Raw genomic sequence first — 16,426 nt, forward strand, 5'->3', positions numbered from 1 at the left:
ACACACTTTAAATGAATCTTAATTCCTTTGTACTCTTTGTGTCCTATAAAACCTAGATTTTGACAAATATGTATGTATTGATTAAGGATCTTTTACCCTCCTTTTTCCCTGTATTCTTCTCCAAACCTTTCTGTTTCAGTTGTTAAAACTAATGCAGAATTTTGCCACAGGCCTTTTGCCCCAGGTAAGCTGGACAAAAATGCAACATCTGATACCCTGATGTGGAATGGAGAAATAAATATTAAGCTAACCAAGTGATTTCAGTGGTTTATTTTGTTTTCATTTTTAAAAGTGTTGAATTTCTACTGACCCACATTCTGTGTGTTTCTTGTATTCAGTGATTTTTGAGGTTGCTTAGATTTTCACTTGCATTAGATATTTTGTGTCCAAAGGTCAAATGAGTATTGCTTTTGAGTCATGTGCCTACTGGCTGCATTTCTAATACTTAATCTTTTTACACTGAGAAAAAGAAAAAAGTGAGAGGCAGTTCAAGCTATCCCAAATAAACAGACACAAGTAAAGCAACAATTACTTTTCCTATGTGGACTGCTCTTGCTCATTTCTCCTCAAGAGATAACACTCACTGACATAATGTCAGATAACCATGTTCAGTGTTTCACAGGCTTGCCATTTAACGATTCATTTCCACTCCACTTATTTTCTTTTTATCAGCTTCTCTTTTGGTGCATTTCATCTGTGAAAATTTTCATGCAGACTCTGAGGACATTGGGAGAGAGGGAAGCAAAAGGGTTCAACTTGACTTAAAACACCTCTAGAAATTATAAAGAGAGTAAGATAGGACAGAAAAATGAGAAGTTCTCATGAGAATAGTTGTTTGCATAAAATTCTCAACTCTTACTAAAGCTTCAGTGCAGTTCCTGGGGAAGATGGATATATAAAGCCTCAGGTTAACTTCAGTCATTACCAAGCATTTTACATCTGCTGAAGAATTCCAAATATATTAAAGCTTGTCAATCCAAATCTTTAGACTAAAATAAATAAACAAAAACCAACCAACCAAATAAACAAATAAATAAATAACTGAATAAGGAGCATCTTCAAAGGCTGTCAGTAGGCAAGTTATAGATCTGATTCAGCTTTTAACCCCTAGAGGTATAAGCACACTTTATCTACAGAAGATATGCAATGTCTATACTCTGCAATATTACATTTTAATAATCTGCAGCATAAGGCAATAATAAAAAAGGAGAATATGATATAATTGTGTACCTAATTTGATGAGAAGCTGTGGGGAACATAGTCTTTCTACACAATTATAGAAAATACTAATAACAAATCCTCAAGGACTTTGCTGACAATTAAATTCCCTATTTTTAGCCATGTGTTTTCTCAAAAGCTCTACAACTTACTTTTTAGGATTCCCATTTTTCCCCGTCTCTAGAATTCTTTTTAAAGTGTTGTTTAGCTTAGAATTGTAAACAAGGCTTTCAAGAAGTTGGATGGAACTTAATAACAATCTTAAATCATTCTTTTAAGATGGTAAAACCAGGAGAAAAGAGCCTGATAGGAGTAAGAGCCCTGCATTATATACAGCTAAGAGGTTTGGGCACCCCATGGACCTGCTGCAAGGCACACTACAGTAGAGTATCTGGAAACCTTTCTAGAAGAGAGGTTTGGCTGAGTTACTGTAGCAATGGCAGGTTTGCAGAGGCAGAGGAAGAAACCAAACCAATGGGAAAAGGAAACTGGCTGCAGAAAGTCTCTGACAATCTTCTCTAGAAAACTCCATGGCACTAATTAGCCAGAAATGAAACACAGGGTCTTGCTCCTTTGAGAGTTTGATGAAAATACATTCAGAGGCCTCAATAATATTTCATGTCAACCTGGTTTCATCTCATTTATTTCAATGTATCAAAGAATTAAACTGAGTTCTGTCAAGTAAGCATAGTGAACTTAAAGGAAACTTGAGTACATAATTTAGAAGTAACTGTATGAAATGCTGCTGATGACTCACTGAGGACCACTTTTGTCCCTGTGAGACAGTGGGCATTGGGTAAAAGATGGAAAAGAATCAGGAAATAGCTGTCTGCTCCAACAGTATTTTAATCCACTTACAAAAAACCTTCCTTGGAAAGGCCTTTTTCATATCTCCAGTGGTGACTCATCTAATCTCATCTCTGTATATTGCTAAACTCCACAGGGATCACCTTTACTTTCCAACTTTACCCTGGCCAGAGATTCAGTCAGACAAAAGATCCTTAATGTCTTTCCTTAATTTCAGCTCACTTCTCTAAAATGCATTTCCCCTCTCTTTCACAAAATGAAAGAAGTAGTTTTTTAGAAATGCTTTCTTTTTTCCCCTTCTCCTTTTTTTTTCTATTTTTTTTTTTCTTCTGGGGAGGCAGGATGCCAGTATCAAATGCCTCTTTTCTGAAAATCAAAATTTATTTGTGTCGAGCAAGCTGAGTTTTTGGGAAGAATATATTTTTTTTTTCCTGTCTAGAAAGCATTGTTAAATTTTACTTTTAAAACTTATGTATCACAAATATATGTTTGTTCCTCCACATTATATATATGCTTATTCTCTCTAACATTAATTTATTAAAAAAACTCTGCGCTTGAAAGAGTTAAAAAAATTCTAATTACAGGATAAGAAAGAAAGGTCAGACTCCACTTACATCATTGTGAAGGGCTTTTATTACACACTACTATAAAACATATTTCTTTTTTTCAGTTGCCATCCTCACAGGATAACCTGCATACCAATAGGATCTCCAAAATGCCATGAAGCAAAAGATATTTATCTGCTAAATTCTGTGTACAGTAACCTGACAAATGCCAGAGAAAGAAAGATTGCCCTCTGCACAGTAATACTTGTGTAGGTGTCTTCTTTATGCTAACAATGACAAGGCTCTCTAGGTTTGCACTGTACTCCAAAATCAGAATGCATTTTTTCTTCAAAAAGCAGACTCTATATCAAAGAGAAAAGATGCACATTTTAGGCACTGAAATACTTAATATAGTGAGCAAATACTCTCCTGAATAATTTTTAGTAAAAATATCTAATCCAGAAACATAAAATGAAAATGTATGACTCAAGTGTTCTTGAAGAAATTAGACAGGATATGTTTGGGAATATCTCTCTGTCCTGGCTGGTTAACTAAATTTTCATTTTGAACTGTTTGAAGCCTCACAGAACTGTTGTATGATTAACTTGACTATGTTAGATAGCAAGTTATCCAAAAGCAGGGTGGCTTCAAATCTAATTGCTGTCATTTTTTAAATCCAGCTGTGCAAAACAAAAACAAGAACTTTACTCTGGGACAAGTACAAGTCAGAAAAATACTAATTTTTGCAATATATTAGTCTTCAAATCCATTACTTGTAGTTTAACATATCTAAAGTGGTTTATATAGTTATTTATATAACTATTCTCAGCACTAAATTCTGAAAATGTATTCAAAGAAATATACATTAATAAATGCAAGATTTTCTGTCTGCTTTCATAAAAACAGTATGTGCTGTCAGATGTATTAGTTCAATATTTCAAGTGATGTATGCTTAAAATTAGAATGTAACTAATGACGTAGTGACTGACTTTCCTTTTCTTAAGGAGTTTTTCAGGAATCTCATTCAAATAGTTGTTTCAGAGTTGCACTTTGTTTGCAGATCAAGCACTGCCTATCCGACCTTTCTAAACAACAAATATTAACACAGAATAGTGAGGGTTCCATTTCATCACTTCTGCTGGTAATTCTACTAACTATGTTTATCTTGTGGTCTAAATTTATGACAGGCCCATTTGCAATGAGGCCTGGAGTTTCCTTGTTTACAACACTGCAAAGTAAAAGGTGACCCTTTTATTTTTGTTTAAAACCTTTCAACAGTTAGTTCTGCTCCAGAGATAGCACCTTAATAAGGTTTCAGGCTAGAAAGCTCTCTTGTTTTCTTTTGGGGGGGGGGGGGAACAGTTCACTTCATTTACTTACACAGACATTAGAAAACGTTTTTAAAACAGAATACAAACTTGGCTGCAGATTACATTTGTAGATTAGAAAGCTTCTGCACTCAGATCCTACCTGCCATTATGTAAAGGAAAAGAGAACCAGGGGGTAGAGGATACATAGCTGGCTAAATAAACAGTAAATGAGCTGTTTAAACAGTTGTATCTATACACACAAGTAATAAAAGCATCAGGCACCTGGTGCAAATCTATTAGGACCTAATTCTGACAACAATATACATCATTATAGTGGGATCTGATAAAGAGCAAACACTGGAGGCATTACACGTCTTTAGAAGAATCAGACTTCCTACCTTAAGCAAGAGTGATAGAAGGTAAGTCCCCCTTTAAAGAAAGTTGCAAGTAAAGCCAGGCAGCAGTTGCAGTGAATTGAGTCCTTTCAGTCACTGTACACATGCAGTAGTTCTGCAATAAGGGAAAAATATAATGGGAGGAGCAGCTGTGAACGAGTGACCTCCTGAAGCTGAGTTCTCTTTGTGAATCGAGCACTGGGAGCCAGTGCCTCTGATTTGCATGGATTATCTCCACTTCAACAGATACATTTAAATTAACTGGCACAGGGGCACAGGGATAGAAAACAAAAAAAAAAAAAAAAAAAAAAAAAGGAAAAAAGGGAGAGGAAAAAAAAAGGAAGGAGTAAGTGGGTGAGTGGAGGAGCGCGGGGAGCGGAGCGGAGCGCGGAGGGCGAGCGGCGAGCAGAGCGGGGCGCTCGGCTGGGCGCGCTGACTCGGCAGCGCTGCGGCTCGGAAGAGCTACAGCTCCCTCTTCATGTGGCAGCCGTAAGACGAGGAAAGCTGTCTTTACTGCCGAGTTTAACACAGAGTCCCCCACCCCCGCCCCTGCTCCCCCAGCTTATGATGGTCCATTTGATCAGATTTCTATAAACACTTAATAACTCAGCCTGACGTGCACCCGGGGTTTCGGACTGCAAGCCTAAATGACTATAAATCTGGTAAACCCTGCTAAATGATTTTAAACACAGAAGTATTTTGAACATAGTAACTTGTACAAGTGGAGATGGGTTATTTCCAAGTGTGCCGTGGCAGATTTATTATTTGTGAGTGTACAGGTGCCTTTAAAATAGTTAAGGGATGGCAGCATTCAGAGCATGCTGTTCGGGAAGATCCCTAACAGGATGGTGGTGTGTGTTCTAGCCGTGGTTTCAATGTTATCTAAAAATCTACCAAGACAAAAGAGAGACAAAAAATTTGCATTCAACCACTTCAGAATTTCTCCCTTATTACCATAAATACCACAAACATTACCTGTTGCACACTCCTGATTTGATTTAAATGCAGTACTTAAGCTGATTAGAGAAATATGAGAGTATGTTCAACCCTCTTGAACCTGCATCCAATCCAAGAGGATCCTGAAATAAACTTTGTTTCTTTTGTTCAGAATATTTAAAATAAGTTCTTTGTACACAACGAGTTCTTTGTACACAATGGTGTAGAATTTTGTGAACCTCTGCATGGATTCATTCTGCTCAGAAATTAGACCAAAAGTCATGAAAAGTAGTAGAATGACTGGTCATGTGTTCTTTCATGAACATCCTAAAACAGGAATGGATGCAATTGCATTCTTTGAAAATTATTCATTAAGAGATTTGATGGGACAAAATGGCCAGTATTAGCACTCAAAAGACTCAAATGTTGCCTTGTAAGATGCATGTCTTACTGTAAAATAGTTCTTGTTCACAGATAAATGGAATGAAACTGTGTACAAGGACAACCATGGCTGAAGTCTGTTTCTAACTCATTTGCAAATCAAGCTGAGTCCAGCATGAGTCTGTTGGGTTTCACATTTCTGGGGATGCAAACATTTATTTGTAACACAGAATGCAGAATGGTGCATTTATCTGAACAGAATATAGGATAAATACTATACTTAATTTAATGAGAATTTAATAAGAAACTGCTTATTTTAAAGTAAAATTTACTACAGATAAATGAACCCATAGACATTGGAAAAGGTAATGGAGGATATATTTGGGTTTCCTAAGACGTGCTATATGACACAGTTATTGGTGTACCATTTAAAGTGCTTCCTCTGAGAAATGCTCTTGTTTCACTGGAGGTCTGGTAGTTTGATTATTTTGAGAGGGGAAGGATCCTTCAACTAGACTCTGTCTCTTTGTATACTTACCCAGACAGTATTTAACCCAACTGAAATATCATCCTTCTCTGTGCACAGTCCAGAACTTCTCAACTGTGTTCTCTGGAAATATCTTACTTGAAAGCTGGACCCCAAATTTTATTTCTTATTTTCTCAATTGTGACCACTCCACTTCCAGTGACCACTCACCAGGTAATAACAGATGAATTTGACTCCAGCAGGGCACTCAGAAGTCTTGTCTCAATATCAAACCTGTATATGATAGCTGTGTAAAGCGGCCTCCTGGTTGATAGATGGCTTTGAAAAAGATGGACTGTGAACCAAATTTGCTCTTATTACTCTGTACCCTGCAATACACTTCTCAGTGCTGCAGTATCCAAGCTGATAATGGCATAGCTATTCAGTCCCACCAACCTGTATGTCACCAGCAACAGGGAATCCTAAAAAAAGAAAGAAATAATCCACTAGTGAGAGGGATTTTTGCCTTAAGGGTACATGTAAGAGGCAATGCCTTTGTAAGGAGTGGAGACAGCCACGGGAGGTTCAAGAAAAAATCCAGGGACAATGTTCACTGGATTCAGAAACTCTAGGGTCTCTCTTATTCTCTGGAAAGATATATATGCCTGCAATGTCATCTGCTAAAGTTCATCAAGAGAAGATGATGTGCCTGGAGGTAATGTTGAATGAAGATGTGGATTTGAGGAAATGGTGTAAGAAACAGCAAACTGAATGGGCAACTGGAGAATTATGGGCACTTTTTAAGCAAGAGGTCATATAAGAGATACCTCAAGGGAGACTGGTGAGTCAGGGAAGTCTGTAAAAATATAACAAGTGGAGCAATCTGGGAAACAGAGGAAAGCAAAATAATATGCTTGTCGTCTGGGAGACTCAAAAACTACAACAGAAAAAACCAAAACAGAAGGTAGAAAGGAGGTGGAAAAATTAACTCCAGAAAAAAAACTAGAATCCAAAAAGGACTGATAATGGTAGAGAAGTTAGTGAGAAAGGAAGAATGAAAGTAAGGATCATCTGTTAATAGAAGGCAAAATGGACTAAGAAAAAATAGTGGCTGCTTGAAGAGGGAGTCTCTGTTAATCAGAAACAAATAAACTGTCACTAAATCAATTCCACAGAGCAGGATGTGAGGTAATTTCTCAATACGGAAGATGTGGGTGGAAAAGGAAAAATGCATTCTGCTGGGAATAGGAAAGGATCCTTTTTTTTAATTTAATTTTCTTCAATGGAAAATGATGCTAAGAAATTCCCACTGGAATAAATCAAAGATGATTAGATTAAATGATTTCATTTTAGGTAGGAGAAAAGTGCCTAAAAAGGGAAGACTCGTGGGAATAGTAGCTGGCTGACTATCCATGGAAAAAATTGGAACTGAGATCCACATTATTTAAGGAAAAAAAGAACCTTTAGAAATACGTGGAAACCTTGTTAAAGCTTCATGTCTTGTTGCTGTAGACAACAAGAAGCAAATCTGCTCAATGAAAATTGAGCTCTGGTTGAGGAAATATTGGTGGATTATCAGGTAAGAGAAGGTAAATTTACGTAGTGTGACTGTTGCTGTTGAGCAGGACGGGAACAGAAGGACTCCAGAAGCTAAGGAATAAACCGATTTATTTGAAATGCACAGCTCTATATATAGAGAACATCGTGCGGATTAATTTCATTGGTCTTAAAGTAAAAACATCTCACACCATTGGTGTGCAGTGAATGATGCACAGTGGCAGAAAATATCTACAAACATTGTGAAAAAGAGAGATTAGAGAATTATTTACATTCTTTCCCAACTGTTTCCCAGGCTCTCGCCTGGTTAGAAAAACCTGTTTCTTTCTCTCTGACTGAACTGACAATATCCATAGTGGGACCAGGGTACAGAAGTGTTCAAGCTGCTCAGGAAAGACCCGAAGAAAGATATATGTAAATTTGTGTAACTGCCTTCCAATAATCTGATAGATTAGGAAGGCAAAAGAAAGTATGGCATACATCAGACAAGAACACATTTGGGCCAAACTAAAGCAAATATTTACCAAGCAGTCACCAGCCAGTAAGACTGCCACTCTCTTTCTTCTCATAAGCAGTACAGATAGTACCAGAAAACTGGTCCAAAACCAGTTTTGGATGAGTGAAGCTCATTTAAATGAAATGGAACAATCAATAAAAATAAGTCTTTATGACTGAAAGGGCAAATTTTGTTAGCCTAAAAACCTTGTTAGTAAAATTAGACCAGATTATTCAAGACCTTGAATTTGGAAGACCCTTGTAATTCCTTTGGATTAAAGAAGCTAAAGATGTGTGGAATGTGTAGCAGATGGAAATGAGACAATGCATGAAAAAGTGGCCAAGCTATTCCATGAAATGGAAGAACTCCTTCCTTTTATAAGAGACATGCAATCACAGGATGAAAGAAAAAAGATGGATCAACAGACAGATGTGTATTAGAGGTCAAAATACAAAATAAAGTGAAAATTGTCAACAGCCAAACTGATTTACAATTTGGAAGGGCTATTTAAACAAAGAGGAAAACAATCTTCATGCAGATGAGACAAAAAAAAAAAACAACAACAAAAAAAAAAAAAAAAAAAAAACCAAACAAAAAAAAACAAACCCATGGGGCTTCAATACAAGCTAACAGAAATAAAGAAATATATCAACAATTAAATATTTCTTCATGTATGTTTTCAGAGGAAACAGAATAAATAGTGGGAAAAAAAGCTGTGATGACAGAAAATTACCAAACTGAAAGCAAAACTAAAAGCACAGTGTACTCAGGACAGGGAGTGTTATCAAATAAAGTCCATTCGACAATCTGACAAGAAAGGGAACATGAAATCCCAAAGCTGGTAGGAAGCAGCTCAGACATGATACTGGCTGACTGGAGAAGAGCAAATGTATTATCCATTTATAAAAGGGAGACCTATGCAGCTACAAACCCATTAGTTTGACCTCAGTTGCTTTAGAAGAAATTTTGAAGGAAAAAATAATTGAAGACAGGGAGGCAAATGGAAAATGGGATAACATACAAAAAGGATTTACTAAAGATAGAATGTACGGAGTGAATTTGTTATTGCTCTTTAATAAGATAACTGATTTTCTAAACAAAAGATTTGTGATACATCTTATCTATATCTGTGCTGCTTATGATACAGCATTACATAGGAAACAGGGGATTAGGAGAGGGGTAGTAAAGTGGATAAGAGAATGTCTAATGGATAGATGGCAACAGGTGGCATTGAAAGAAGCAGCATCAAAGTGCTGGAAATGTACTAGTAGGAATTCTCAAAAATTAGTCTTTCAAAAAATCATTTTTTGACATTCAGGAATGAAGAGAAGAGGTATGAAATCTATAGTTTCCATTGAGCTAGGAAACAAAGTCCTTACAAAAGAGGATGAATGGGTTTTTTTATTTACATAAAATACAAGTACCTGTATATTTTATACACTCACACATGATATATGGTACCATATTTTTCTGTAATAAAAAAAAAGAATATTTATGCCATCTAAAGAGTGTAGCCTTATCTGAAATTCTGTATGTGGTCTTTGTCACTTGGAATCAAGAAAACATGCAAAAGCTGGGTTAATTGGAAGAAGGCGCAGCTGCAATGGCTGGCAGATTGGAAAGCCACCATTCATGGAGGAGAGGAAAATACTTAACTGCTTTTGTCTGACTAAGCGAAAAACGGAAAGAGGATATGACTGGTGTCTGTAAATGTATTTCTTACACAGCAGACTGGAAAACAGTTGAATAAAGCTATAGAACAAGGCTGACAAATGGAAAAGCAGCTCATGCTTAGATAAGAAATGCAGGGGGGATTTCAACCATAAGAAAAGTGAATTTTCCAGACTCCCAATAGCTGTAGTAGGGGTAAAAAAATAAATAAATGTGTTTTAATGGAGAATGATTATTCGGTTAAAGATGTCCTTTCACCTGGTTGCCTATGCAATTAGAAGACTAGGCTTGAGAGATTCCTCATCTTTTGTTCCAAATTTCTGTAATATATTCCATTGAACTCAGTGACCTGTCATGTGTCTTCTCCCTCCCCCTTTTTAGTGCCAATCAGTGTCTCTGGTGTTGCTGAAGATTCGGGCTGACTCAATGGTGTATCTGTCATGCTTCAGAATATGCTGTCTGTAGATGCACTGTGCATTCTTCCCTCTTCTACCCTTCATTTTGAAGCCTGTCTGATAAGGAAAGATTATGTCATAGATATAACAATTATTTTAGCATCCAGTACAGAATCTGTTAGGTACTCCATCCAAGATAACTAAGAAAAAGAAAAGAAACATAGAAAGGAGCAAGATAATGTAGCAGGAAAAGACAAGAGTGCAGTTTACCAGGAAAATATTGCGGGAGTAAAATAAATGAGAAAAGCATATTCACTTTTAGCCATGACTGAAATCACAGAGCAAGTCAGGCAGAGAGAGTGAAGGATGTAGAAAAGATTAGAGAAAATGGACAAAGAAATTCAAGAAAACATTTTTTAACTTTACAAGAGGCTTGATTTTGATTCACTTATAAAAGAGGTCCCTTTGATTTATTTAAATCCCCCCTGAACATCTTTGCTTTGCAGTAGTATACCCTGTTAACAATTCTCTGTTGATTAGACAATGGAAAAGCAGAAAAGAACCAATCATGGTTATTACAGCAGAAAAGCCAAATACATTCTAACAACTGGCTATCACATTATCTGCTGCATCCCAGAAAGGAAAGTCCAGCAGATATATAACTCAGTACCGAAAAAGTCAGATTAATATGCAAAAACTCCAGTGTGATTGCTGTTGGTGCTAGTTTTGTTTATTCCTCTTCCCAATGTGAACATCAGCAGCAAGCAAATACATTCAGATATAATAGGAGATCCTGGATTTCTCATAACTTATTATAAATGCATATGCAAGCTGTAACTAAATCCCAAATATTCCAAATAATCAATATCAAAAGGTTCTACCTGAAGTACTTCCAGCAGAGCTGATTAATTCCAGAAAGAAGAGCCTATGATCTGGTTTCCTAAGGAGAAAAGTAGAGGAAATCAGATCCTTGGTGACCCTCTAAATGAAGTCTTTGAAGGAGGCCAAGCCAGTCAGAGATTTTCTGGCTGAAGAAATTTCATTGAGAAAAGCTGCTTTGTTAAACTGCAGAACTTTTGATAAAGTGTTGTAGATGCCAAGGAAGGCTCTAAGGAAACCTTTGATCCCTTGCAGGTCTCTTTGCAGAGGTGAAGAAATGTGGTGCAGCAGTGGTGCAGCTGGCTGGACCCTGTTTTCACTGTCTCAGGTGTGTAACTATGGGCAATATATTCACTGTTCTGCTTAGATAAACTCACTGATGATAGCAAAGGTGGGGACAGGACTGTAATTTTCATTCAGAAGTTGTAGAGTCTAGAAACAATAATTTAATTTTAATACAATATTTTAACTTAAACAAATAAAGAAACAAAGCTCTCTTAATCCTGTGAGGCAGATATTCAGCTTTCCAACTACCTGTTGTAAGTCCAAAGGGTCTATTCTGTAGAGAATCTTAAATTCTATAGGTCTGAGAGAGAAAATAATTCAATTAGGAATGAATTCTCTCTGAACAAACCTGAAATTTCCAAAAGCTTTTCTTTTTTTTACCCCACCTTCTACCAAAGTTTTCATAAAAGACAATGAACCACCTCAGAAACAACCTGTCTGAACAGCAGCCAATCTTCAGATTTTAGCTTAAGTTATTAATGTAGAATTCATCACCAGAATAATTACTCAGAAACTGACAATCCACATCCCAAAAAAATTGAATTGAAAAAATGGATTCCATGGATTTTTCCACAAAGTGTGTAATCTATGAAAAAAGCAAGTTGGTGCCTAGTGAGAAACTATTTCACTGGTGAATTCCTGTGTGACTTTAATTGTCCTGTATGCTTACGGACATGTATGGTTTTTCTTACTTTAAAAATAATCTCTGAAGTACTTTTATACTGTATTTTTTAAAAATGGAAAAATGGATGTTCTGGATAGTTTGAGGTTTACCTGTGATGTCTGTAGGTGATCAAATTGCAAGTTCAGCCTTCCAAACCCTACATAGTGAAATGGTGGAAAATGCATTTAAAACATATTTAGTAACAGAAGAAAAAGGAATAAAATAAAACATTTCAGAGAACATTGAAACAATTACTCGTGTTTTACTTGTAATGACAGCTTTCCCACACTTTATACAAAGAACAGAGTGCCTGTTAGGCCAAAATGTGGTGGATAATCTTTATGGAAGAAGGGTGAAATTTAAATCCAGACTCTAAGACTGGATAGTGTAATAAGCAATAGACAGGCTATGCACTTAATTCCATTAAGTGAAATGTATTTCATTAACGAAAGTGTTAGCAGAATTAAAACCTCACACTAAAGGAATGTGAAAATCATCAGTGGCAGCCAAAAAGCTGCTGCAATATGGCACATATTGCAGAAGAACTGAGGCTGATGTGGGATAAAATACATATGAAATGAATAAAAAAACCTGACAAAATTGTCGCAAAATTTGAATGCTAATTTATGGCACCTCGTGAAAGAAGCAGGACAGTAGATCATCTGCATATAAATGGCCTCAACACATTTCTTGGTGCCAGTCTGTTACCCTGCTCAGAAGGAAACAAAACACATTTCTTAACCAGACTAAGACAAGAAATTGCCAAACAGGAGATTCATTAAATTTCATCAGTTAAACAGGAATAATAGAAGCAACAGCTTTTTAAATAAAGTCTAGTAAAACTAAGAAATGGTTGAAAATGAGGTATGGACTAGAGGAAGCAAGAAAAGATAGGAAAGAAGAACTAAAAACAACACAGGATACCTCCATATTAGAGATAGAATGTTTTCACACAGACACCATGTTATGCATAATTATGCTAACTGACCCTGAGAAACAGTTTTATATCTTGTGAGGCTCTGAGTATTGGAAAGGACTCTGAGGAACATCACATAGGGAAGAAAAACCGCCACAAATATCAGGTGACAGAATAAGATATAATACCACAGTCTTCCAAATAAGAGTATGCAACCAGTCCACCCATAAACATCATAATTGCAGAAGCAAAAAAAGAAATATGGGAATGTTTATTCTATTTGTAATTATACTCTTATCCACTTTCCAGTATTTTTTAAAAGCAAATGGAAAAACAATATTACAAAAATCTATGGAAACTAAATGTACATAATTTTAATTGATTAAAAATTATTTTAGATATTTATTTTCTTTTCATAAATCTGTTCTGTCTTTATTATCCACATCAAAGGACTGGCTAGTCCTTGCAACAGCTATTATCTTAAATTTCTAAAGTGCCTGAAGTTTTCTTTTTTAGATATACAAGTGAAAACTTGTATGTATTTAGCAAGAAAAAGAATTCAGCAAGAGAAAATTAAGAAACAGTATGATGAATAAAAAGTCCAAGACATTTGATTTGTTTTATGTGGAATTCTCTTTTACAAAGATGAGCAAAAATTTCAGAAGCCTGCTGTTTCAGAAGTGCTATCTACTAGTATTCTGGATTTTTTATCAGAATTCACAATGAGTTCTGTAATACTGTAGTCGTCACATCTGATTGCATTGATTGATATCACAGCCTAACATTTGATACAGCACTGTCACATCTCTTTTTGGAATGACCAACTGCAACAAATCACATCTGCTAAACTGTGTGAAAGAAAGGGATCAGTGAGTTTTTGTCTAAGTGGAGCTTTGTTTTCAGAGTTACTTGAGGCCTTTTCCACTTGTTTCTTATGAATACAATGTCATCAAACAAGACAAAAGAATGAGTCTATTGTCATTATAAAACATCCAGTGTCTCTTCTCCCCACAAATAGATTCATGGTGTTGCCTGTAATTGCTGGAATAGTCCAAGGGGTGAGCTGGGTATCTGATAATTCCCTCACAATTTTTCAGTGGCAGTGAAATCTAAATCAACCTTCTTGAGTCTTTGCCTCCTTATCTGCAGCAGGGCTTCCCCCACATGTTCCCTTGACTGCCCTTTTGGCTCCTCACCCTGCTCCAAGTTTTGCATCCCAAATCATCTCCCTGGAGCACCAAGTCCCCTCCTCCAGGAATCTCAGGGCCTTTTCTGCAGCTCAGGACAGACTAACAACTTCACCACTTTCTCACCTTTGTCTTTGCATTTGAAAAAGTAGATCTGTTAACATTACAGATAGATGTTTTCAGTGACTGACTCACTTGGAGACTTTTGGTATTCTCCTGGCATTAGTTCATGTTATTTCTTTTCCTGTTTCATCCCCCTTCAACAGAGTCTGTTAGTTTTGGTCTGTGTAGAACAGAATATTAGTCAAGTGAACACAACAGTATTTGTAGCAATAACATACAGCAATCTCCTCTTTTCTCCCCAATTACCAGTGTAGTGTTTTAGGATATGAAATGTTCATTTTTCAAGCACCATTTTGAGATTTGCTATTTAATTCCAGGAACACTATGATGATCAAGTCTATTAAATAACACTCAACTGAGAATGTTCCCATTTCATATCTTGATTCCTGAAAGGTTTAAGGCTATTGTTTAGTTTCCTGTTTCTGGTAATTTTAGTGTAACTGTACACAGTACATAAAATTAATCATTAAACAGCAGCTCCATAGGTATTAAAATTAAACAGCTCTGAGGTCCGCTGCTTAAGGACATGGTCTTGTTAGAATGAGTTCAGAGGAAGCCACAAAAGTGATCAGGGGCTGGAGTAGCTCTCTTATGCAGACAGAGAGAGTTGGAGCTCTTCAGCCTGGGGAAGGGAAGGCTCCTGGGAGAAACTGTCCAGAGAAGCTGTGGATGCCCCATCCCTGGAAGTGCTCAGGGCCAGGCTGGATGGAGCTTTGAGCAATCTGGTCTAATGGAAGATGTTCCTGTCCATGGCAGAGGGTTGAAACTAGATGACTTTTAAGGTCCCTTCCAACCTAAACCATTCTATCATTCTGTGATCCTAACATTTATTTAATGAGGCTAAGGCCAAAGATGTAAATAAAAATATGTTTTGAAAGACTAAAAATTTTAATTTCTATCTAATCCTGTAGCATATTAATAAAACCTGACATTAAAATTTTAATTTGAATACAGCACTAGGAGCCTCATCTTTCTAACTATCTGTGTACTCAGAAAGGAGAAAGAGCCATTCCTTCAAAGAGCAATCCAGATCACCTAGGGCAGGCTGGGCCCCCAACCTTCCATTTTACCTTTGAACTGAGCTTTCACCTGTGAAGAAGCCACAGCAAGTTTCCAGAGAAGATGGATTAATTACATGGATCTATGGTCTTTTATTCAAAAAGAGTATCAGGAGTGCTGTGTTTGCAGTGTCAAAGATGAACACATTTATTTTGGGATCTTTTTAACAAGCAGTTAATGGATGTTGATACCCATTTGCCATTACAGTTAGTGACAATTTGATGTCTATGCTGACATTGTTTTGAGAATCTCATCCCAGGAGATTTGAACAGAAAAATCTAGCAACTTTTTTTTTTTTTTTTTTTTTTTTTTTTTAACCAAGGACTCTTGTCTCCTGAAGTATCTTTATTACTATTACTCCTCTCACTACTTGTTTTAACAACCCAACTCCTCCCTTTCAGAAGTGAATGAAAACAGTTTGGGCAGCACCTGGATTAATTAAATTATTCACTTCTGTGGCTGCCTTTAGGAAGCTCTTTTCATTAAAAGTGATTTGCATACTATGAAACTGTACTCCTTATAAGTGTCAAAGCTGATTTGAAGCAGAGGGCTGATGGGCAAAAATCAACAAAATTGCTAAGGAAGAGTTAATAAGGTCAAACAAATTAGTTGATCAGTCTTTAAAGAAATCTTTCTGGACTAGTTTTCTGTTTGCTCAGGAATTCAGGCAAACCTATTCTTCATGCAAGTCTTACTTTTTAATTCATCACTTTTTTTTTTTGCAGAGAAGCAATATTGAGGATTGAATTTAAGCAATCACTTTAGCCTTTTCCACTGGGTTAAGTAATGCAAAGAAATTACTCTATAAAGAGTGTTAAGCTTATCCACCTTTTCATTGCTGTGTCACTCTCTCATGACACCTTGTTGTATGCTTTGTCCTGTTATCAATATTCATGGTTTTATTACAATACCAGCACTTTATTCAGAATATCTGATTTATGCAGACAAATAATCTCTTTGCAAAAAACTGGGAAGAGGGGAGGAGGATTATGTCCATTTGCTCACATCCTGAACCCTTAAAAATATTTGTCACAGCAAATATAATTTGTATTATTTTGGGTCGGATTGTCAGGGGTGCTGTAGTTTGTGACAGCACTGAGCAGCTGAGAGAAGCTGAGGGCAGGTTCAGCAGTGCC

This window comes from Vidua macroura, chromosome 9, assembly GCF_024509145.1.
Source record: "Vidua macroura isolate BioBank_ID:100142 chromosome 9, ASM2450914v1, whole genome shotgun sequence".
Classification (NCBI taxonomy): domain Eukaryota; kingdom Metazoa; phylum Chordata; class Aves; order Passeriformes; family Viduidae; genus Vidua; species Vidua macroura.